We start from the raw sequence: 5,703 nt of genomic DNA, 5'->3' as shown, positions 1-5,703 counted from the left end.
CTGAGGCAGATGGGCTACAGCAGCAGAAGACCACACCGGGTGCCACTCCGCTCAGCTAAGAACAGGAAACTGAGGCTACAATTTGCACAAGCTCATCGGAATTGGACAGTAGGAGATTGGAAAAACGTTGCCTGGTCTGATGAGTCTCGATTTCTGCTGCGACATTCAGATGGTAGGGTCAGAATTTGGCGCCAACAACATGAAAGCATGGATCCATCCTGCCTTGTATCAACGGTTCAGGCTGGTGGTGGTGGTGTCATGGTGTGGGGAATATTTTCTTGGCACTCTTTGGGCCCCTTGGTACCAATTGAGCATGGTTGCAATGCCACAGCCTACCTGAGTATTGTTGCTGACCATGTCCATTCCTTTATGACCACAATGGACCCAACATCTGATGGCGACTTTCAGCAGGATAATGCGCCATGTCATAAAGCTAGAATCATCTCAGACTGGTTTCTTGAACATGACAATGAGGTCACTGTACTCCAATGGCCTCCACAGTCACCAGATCTCAATCCAATAGAGCATCTTTGGGATGTGGTGGAACGGGAGATTGGCATCATGGATGTGCAGCCGACAAATCTGCGGCAACTGTGTGATGTCATCATGTCACTATGGACCAAAATCTCTGAGGAAGCTTCCAGCACCTTGTTGTATCTATGCCACCAAGAATTGGGGCAGTTCTGAGGGCAAAAGGGGGTCCAACCCGTTACTAGCATGGTGTACCTAATAAAGTGGCCGCTGAGTGTATATCCTGGTGGTCCTTTCAAGTGAATACTTACCTATGTTTCCTCATGTTGCAGGATCAGAAACAAACCGTGCACCAAGGACAGGCTGAAATAAAGATCCACTTGCCAGGATAAACTAGCAGGCCGTGCCAAGAGAGAAGATGGCCGTTATACTTACAGAATGACTGCTAAATATAATATAATTAATATTATATAGTATATAAATATATATTTCCCACTAAGTGTGGAGTTACACAGTAACACTGCTCAATACATTTATGAACCATACAGTAAAATCTATTATGTTAAATACATTTAGGAAGCATAGCGGTATTGTTTAGACAGTTGAATAAAAGTTGAAGCATTCAAAATTTCTTGTTAAAATTAGTTTATTTGTTCTACAGTGTTTAGGTGAGGTCACCAAGCATCCGAGAAAAATTCTGAGGTAAACCTGCGCTGTGTGCGCGCCTACCCCACGTAACCGCAGTCACCTTTTACCAGCGGAGAACGGGAGGCACCGCCGGTCCCCATCAGCTGTTGCTGGGTGGCTGACCTATTCCTTAGAACAGATGGTAGATTCCTACAAACTGTTATCTTTGGCTGACAGCTCCTCCTGTAGCTCCTCCATACCTAGAGGACGTCTTACAGCACCTAACAAATGTCCTGTGTGAACAGTGTCTCAGTATGTGAATCCTCCTCATCTGAGCCGATCATCAAGGAATCCAATACTTGGCCAGATTCCTATTCAGATTGTGAAGATGACTGCGTCTTTTAGATCTTACAGATTGTTCAGAGACGCTTCCTTCCACCACAATAGATCCAGGAGCAGACGCTATCAGTGGAGCTATAAAGGGTGAGGAAACTGGGGTCATCTGAAGGCTCCCTGCATGATTGAGCAAAATATATATCTATACATCTCTATCATATAGGACCCCGCCCCCCAACATATACCATATATATACCTCCCAACCCCCCATATATACACTATATACCATCACTATAGCATATACACCTGACATACAGGACCCCACTATATTTATATATATAATATATGGTATAGTGTATACATCTGACATATAGGACCCCAACATATACTAGTATACACCATCACTATAGCACCCAAATATATATATATAGCACCCCAATACAATATATACCATGACTACAGCATATACACCATATATATATAGCACCCCAATCCATTATATACCATCACTACAGCATATACACCATATATATATATATATATATATATATATATATACCACCCCAATCCAATATATATTATATACCATCACTACAGCATATACACTACACACACACACACTAGAAAATGTACCCGGCGCTGCCCGGGTATAAAGTGTCAGTGTGTTAATTAGATTTGTTCTAAGGTGCCCAGGAGGCCAAGCTAAAGGTATTGTTTCATCTGAATTAATCAGTGGAATTAGTGTATACCTGTAGTTCATAGTTGGAGGGGTTCTGTATACCCACAGTGTATAGTTTTTAGGGGGTCTCGCATATCTGTAGTGCATAGTTGGGGGGCTGTATATCTATAGTGTATAGGTTGGGCGGTCCTGTATACCTGTAGTGTGTAGGTGGGGGGGGGGCTGTATACCTGTAGTGTATAGTTGAGGGAGGTCCTGTATACCTGAAGTGTATAGTGGTGAAGGTCCTGTATACCTGTACTGTAAAGTTTGGGGGTCCTGTTGCCTGTAGTATATAGTTGGTGCTGTATACCTGTAATGTATAGTTGGTGGAGGTATTGTATACCTGTAGTTTATAGTTCGGGGGTCCTGTATACCTGTAGTGCATAGTTTGAGGGTCCTGTATACCTGTGGTATAGAGTTGGTGGGGGTGCTGTATACCTGTAGTATAGAGTTGGTGGGGGTGCTGTATACCTGTAGTATATAGTTGGTGGAGTTCCTGTATACCTGAAGTATATAGTTAGTGGAGGTCCCATGCACCTGTAGTGTATAGTTTTTGGGTCCTGTATACTTGTAGTGTCCTGTATACCTGCAGGGTCGTATTTACCATTTGGCACCCATGGTCTGGTGCGTAGGGTAGCACCTTGCAGAGGGGCAGTACCCTCCCGTTCAGACTTGCCAGAAAATCTGGTGTCTTTTCGAGGGGGGTATGGCGGTATTGGTCAGGTCTGGTATGGCGGTGTTACCCAGTTACAGTATGGCGGTATTGGTCAGGCCTGGTGTGGCGGTGTTACCCAGTCACAGTATGGCGGGATTGGTCAGGCCTGGTGTGGTGGTGTTACCCAGTCACAGTATGGCGGTATTGGTCAGGTCTGGTGTGACGGTGTTATCCAGTCATAGTATGGCGGTATTGGTCAGGCCTGGTGTGGCGGTGTTATCCAGTCACAGTATGGCGGTATTGGTCAGGCTTGGTGTGGCGGTGTTATCCAGTCACAGTATGGCGGTATTGGTCAGGCTTGGTGTGGCGGTGTTAAATGTGACCTGTGGAGCTATTACCTACCAATCCTGATGCTAAGGGGGCCCTGTATACATGTACTGTATAGATGGAGTAGGGGGCCCTGTATACATGTACTGTATAGATGCAGTAGGGGGTCCTGTATATACATGTACTGTATAGATGGAGTAGGGGCTCCTGTATATACATGTACTGTATAGATGGAGTAGGGGGTCCTGTATATACATGTACTGTATAGATGGAGTAGGGGGTCCTGTATATATATGTACTGTATGGATGGAGTAGGAGGTCCTGTATACATGTACTGTATAGATGGAGTAGGGGGCCCTGTATACATATGCTGTATAGATAGAGTAGGGGGTCTACCATATATTTCTGTGGGTGTTGTGAGGCAGCTTCCCTAGCAACCATTCACATTCCAGCTCTCTGTGAAAATGAGAGCAGTAATCCTATTGGTTGCTAAGGCTCCAACTGCCATTTTCTCTGGGCAGCTGCAGCTAATTATATCACCTGTGTTTGCAGTGTGGAGATTTTCCCATTCATCTCTATGGGGCGCCGCTCTTCCCCCTCCCCTCCTGTACATCTGGCGGGGACGGGACCTTCGCAATAACCTTCCCGGGCACCCAATGTATCTGTGGGCCAATATACGAGACAGACAGACTTTCATTTTTATTATATATACTAGAAAATATACCCGGCGCTGCCCGGGTGTAAAGTGTCAGTGTGTTAATTAGATTTGTTCTAAGGTGCCCAGGAGGCCAAGCTAAAGGTATTGTTTCATCTGAGTTAATCAGTGAAATTAGTGTATACCTGTAGTGCATAGTTGGAGGGGTTCTGTATACCCACAATGTATAGTTTTAGGGGTCTCGCATATCTGTAGTGCATATTTGGGGGGGCTGTATACCTATAGTGTATAGTTGGGGGTCCTGTATACCTGCAGTGTACAGTTGGTGAAAGTCCTGTATACCTGTACTGTATAGTTCGGGGGTCCTGTATACCTGTAGTATATAGTTGGTGCTGTATACCTGTAGTGTATAATTGGTGGAGGTCTTGTACACCTGTAGTATATAGTTCGGGGGTCCTGTATACCTGTAGTGCATAGTTTGAAGGTCCGGTATAACTGTAGTATAGAGTTGGTGGAGGTCCTGTATACCTGTAGTGTATAGTTTGAGGGCCTATATACCTGTAATATATAGTTGGTGGAGTTCCTGTATACCTGTAGTATATAGCTTTGGGGTCCTGTGTACCTGTAGTATAGAGTTGGTGGAGGTCCTGTATATCTGAAGTATATAGCTGGTGGAGTTCCTGTATACCTGTAGTGTATAGTTTTGGAGTCCTGTATACCTGTAGTATATAGTTGGTGGAGGTCCCATGCACCTGTAGTGTATAGTTTTGGGATCCTGTATACCTGCAGGGTCATATTTACCATCAGGCACCCATGGTCTGATGCGTAGGGTAGCACCTTGCAGAGGGGCAGTACCCTCCCGTTCAGACTTGCCAGAAAATCTGGTGTCTATTCGAGGGGGGTATGGCGGTATTGGTCAGGTCTGGTATGGCGGTGTTATCCAGTCACAGTGTATCGGTATTGGTCATGTCTGGTATGGCGGTGTTATCCAGTCATAGTATGGTGGTATTGGTCAGGTGTGTTATGACAGTGTTACCCAGTCACAGCTTGGTATACCTGTAGTGCCCTGTGTATACATGTCCTGTATAGATGGAGTAGGGGGTCCTGTATACACCACTACTAATAGTGGTGGTATATATATATGGTGTATAGCTAATAGTGGTGGTATATATATATATATATGGTGTATAGCTAATAGTGGTGGTATATATATATATATATATATGGTGTATAGCTAATAGTGGTGGTATATATATATATATGGTGTATAGCTAATAGTGGTGGTATATATATATATATATATATATATATATATATATATATATATATATATATATATATATATATATATAGCTAATAGTGGTGGTATATATATATGGTGTATAGCTAATAGTGGGGGTATATATATATATATGGTGTATAGCTAATAGTGGTGGTATATATATATATATATATGGTGTATAGCTAATAGTGGTGGTATATATATATATGGTGTATAGCTAATAGTGGTGGGATATATATATATATGGTGTATAGCTAATAGTGGTGGTATATATATATATATGGTGTATAGCTAATAGTGGTGGTATATATATATATATATATATATATATATATATATATATATATATATATATATATATATATATGGTGTATAGCTAATAGTGGTGGTATATATATATATATAGTGTATAGCTAATAGTGGTGGGATATATATATATATGGTGTATATGCTGTAGTGGTGGTATATATATATATATATATGGTGTATAGCTAATAGTGGTGGTATATATATATATATATGGTGTATAGCTAATAGTGGTGGTATATATATATATATATATATATATGGTGTATAGCTAATAGTGGTGGGATATATATATGGTGTATAGCTAATAGTGGTGGTATATA

The 5,703-nt window shown here is 42.2% G+C and overlaps 1 long non-coding RNA gene across 1 annotated transcript in view; it reads right to left on the bottom strand.

Moving 5' to 3' along the window:
• Nucleotides 1–1,099: 1,099 nt before the first annotated feature.
• The window catches only part of LOC138784246 (uncharacterized), an 8,846-nt gene continuing 4,242 nt past the window's right edge, over nucleotides 1,100–5,703 (bottom strand). The window contains exon 2 of the long non-coding RNA XR_011361793.1: nucleotides 1,100–1,572. This is a non-coding gene — a long non-coding RNA (uncharacterized lncRNA). The remainder of the gene's footprint in view (nucleotides 1,573–5,703) is intronic.

Source organism: Dendropsophus ebraccatus, chromosome 2 (assembly GCF_027789765.1).
Source record: "Dendropsophus ebraccatus isolate aDenEbr1 chromosome 2, aDenEbr1.pat, whole genome shotgun sequence".
In the NCBI taxonomy this organism is placed as follows: domain Eukaryota; kingdom Metazoa; phylum Chordata; class Amphibia; order Anura; family Hylidae; genus Dendropsophus; species Dendropsophus ebraccatus.
Note: the sequence above shows the minus strand (reverse complement) of the source record. Positions and strands in the feature narration are given on the sequence as shown.